This window comes from Protobothrops mucrosquamatus, unplaced genomic scaffold (assembly GCF_001527695.2).
Source record: "Protobothrops mucrosquamatus isolate PMUCROS unplaced genomic scaffold, P.Mucros_1.0 scaffold2668, whole genome shotgun sequence".
NCBI lineage: Eukaryota > Metazoa > Chordata > Lepidosauria > Squamata > Viperidae > Protobothrops > Protobothrops mucrosquamatus.
The window spans coordinates 46,452-49,761 of NW_015388716.1; positions in this window are offsets into that span (position 1 = coordinate 46,452).

Sequence of the window (3,310 nt, forward strand, 5' to 3'; positions counted from 1 at the left end):
TTCCTAGTAAGGCCGCCTTTTGCAATTGACTAATGGCGAATTTGTCAATGCCAATGGTGTTCAAGTGGTGCTCCAGTTGTTTTGGGATTGCACCCAAGGTGCCTATTACTATTGGTACTACCCTTGCTTGCTTTTGCCACAGTCTTTCTATTTCTATTTGTAGGTCTTTGTATTTTGTTATCTTCTCCAGTTCTTTCTCATCTATTCTGCTTTCTCCAGGCACTGCCACGTCCACTATCCAGACTTTTTTGTCTTTCTTATCGACAATTGTTCAGTCCGGGGTGTTATGTTGCAGGTGCTTGTCTGTTTGAATTCTGAAGTCCCAGAGCAGTTTAATTTTATCATTTTCTATGACTTTCTCTATTTTATGATCCCACCAGTTCTTGCTTGCAGGCAAATGATATTTCTTGCAGATCTTCCAATGCACCATTGTTGCTACTTTGTCATGCCACTGCTTGTAGTTAGTCTGTGCGATCTTCTTGCAGCAGTTCACTAGGTGGTCCACTGTTTCTTCAGCATTATTATTATTATTATTATTATTATTATTATTATTATTATTATTACTACTACTACTACTACTACTACTACTACTACTACTACTACTACTACTACTACTACTACTAGCTGTACCTGGCCATGCGTTGCTGTGGCTCAGTCTCAATGCGCCATTGTGCATTCATCCCAAACAATAAGTTTGCATTTCTGCAATACTTTTCTCATGCCAGATGCTTTGGAAATGTTGCATGTGGGAGTTTCAATGAATTGCATGTTCAATGGCAATTTCAAAGCGTCCAACAGATGGCACTGTTTTTCAAAAAAAGCATGTTTTTACCTGTCACAGGTGTGACATCTATATAATATGGGTATATAAAAACACGTGCGTATTCGAATGCAACGTTGTGTCAAAATTTCAAAGCAATCGGTGAAGAACTTTCAGAGATTTAAGATTTTGAACAAACGAACATTTACATTTTTATTTATATAGATGATGATGATGATGATGATGATGATGATGATGATGATGATGATTATTATTATTATTATTATTATTATTATTATTATTATTATTAATATTATTATTAATATTATTATTATTATTTTGAGTAGCATAGTATAGGCACTGGCATAATCGAAGCCAAAAACTAAATTCCCCTCCTCTGAGCACATAGTATCAAAGCACAATTCCCTCCTCCAATAAACCGTCATAAATCACATTCCCTAATTAGCTTGAAGCCCAGGCTCATGCTGGGTCCAGTGTTGTTATGTCTAGCTGGACATGCCCCCTTCTACAACCTTTCTTGTCACAGTTGTTAAGTGAATCACTGCAGTTATTAAGTTAGCAACACGGTTGTTAGGTGAACACGGCTCCCCTATTGCCTTTGCTTGTCAGAAGGTCACCAAAGGTGATCCCATGATCCCTGGACACAGCAGCTGTCATGAATATGAACCAGTTGCCAAGCGTCCGAATTTTGATCATGTGACCATAGGGATGCTACAATGGTCGTAAGTGGAAAAATGGTCATGTCATTTTTTCCAGTGCTGTTGTAACTGTCGGGGTTCCGACTAATGGACCCAAACAAATCAGATTCTGAGGCTTGAAGTTTCCTCAAAGAACATGTTTATTGGGTACATAATATCGGCATGGTGAAAAGTGAAACCAACTCTAAAATTCCTCTTAGGGGATTCAATGTAATTAAATGTAACACTTCCCTCCCCCTACTATGCTATTGATCACGCTACCCAATGAGGGCAATTGACGGGCTCCATAACAATTCTTCTCTCCACCTTCCAGCTCCTGTGAGAATGACCTTGGTTCCCCCAGGATCACTCTATGTTTAGTCTAACAATACTTTTGGTTGCTTCCCCCTCCCTCCTCCCAACCTGTGTGACAACTGAGAATGACAAAGATGGCTTCAGCCACGTTCATTTCAGAAGTTGACAGTAACTCTGAGTGGTCACTAAACAAATGGTTGTAAGTCAAGGATTACCTGTACATCTTAATCACCCTAAAGGGGATGGTGTCTATGAGAGTTTTAGACACTAGCAGACACTCTGATTTTCTTAGAAGCTACAGTAGTTGTAATTCTGCATTTTTTTCTATAAAGAATGGAATCTTGTCCTACTTTCGCAATCAACCTGCCCTAATCAAATTCTGCTCTGTCCGAAAGTTCAAGTCTATTTACTAACCTTCAATTCCTTCTGTAAACATTCTCTGATCATTCACCAATGTGGATTTTGGATTCTATGGAATTCTAAGCTGTGTTTAATTACGTTAAAAAAACACCCCTTTATGTTACATTAAAAAAAAATTAGAAATGTAATTGATGCAACGGGGTTTATTCTTGCACCGCTTAGCAAAGTTTTAACACTTGAAATGTGTCATGCCGTGGTCACATGAATGAGGATCAAATTGCAAAGCAAATATATAAAAGAGCAGAGAATGCTTTGAGAGGAAGACCAAGGAAGTCTTGGTTGAACAAAACTGGCAGGATTCTGGAAAAGATAAGAGTTTAAAGAGCAAAAAGCAGTGGTTGAAGAAGTGGATCCACAGGATGGAAGCAAGAATGGTTTGGAAGGATGCAAGGAAATGAAGAGGCATTGGGCAGATGTGCACTTTCTGACTCACTAGTATAAAAGGAAGAGCAGAAAGTGCTTCCTGAATGTAGAGACAGATATCATCCTCCGGCTATGCCCAGCCTACTGCAAATGAACCCCATGTCCATATCTTCTAGCTAAAACGTAAAAGTGTTGTTTTCAAACCAGAACTACCTTCACAATATAGGTAGTCCTCAACTTACGACCACAACTGGGATCAAAATTTCCATTGCTAACCAATTGTTAAGTGAGTCGCGTCCAATTTTATGAGCTTTTTTGTTATGGTTGTTAAGCTAATCGCTGCATTTGTTAAATGAATCATACGATTGTTAAATGAATTCAGCCTTTCCCATTAGCTGCTTGTCAGAAGTGTCAGGCCCCGTGAAACATTCCTTGGATGCAGTGGTGGGATTCAGCCGGTTCGCACTGGTTCAGGAGAACCGGTAGCTAAATTTACCTGAATTTGGAGAACTGGCTGGCTTCTGGAAGTCCAGTCGAGGCCTCGGTGGGAGGGAATCTGCCGCAGATTCCCTCCCACAGACCGGTACGCTCCCACAGAGTGGGTCTCCTCAGGGTGCCGTCGGCCAAGCAGTGTCGGCTGGCGACCCCCAGGGGGAGGGCCTTCTCTGTGGGTGCCCCCACCCTCTGGAACGAACTACCCCCCGAGATCCGGACGATTCCGGACCTCCTACCTTTTCGCCGCGCCCTCAAGACA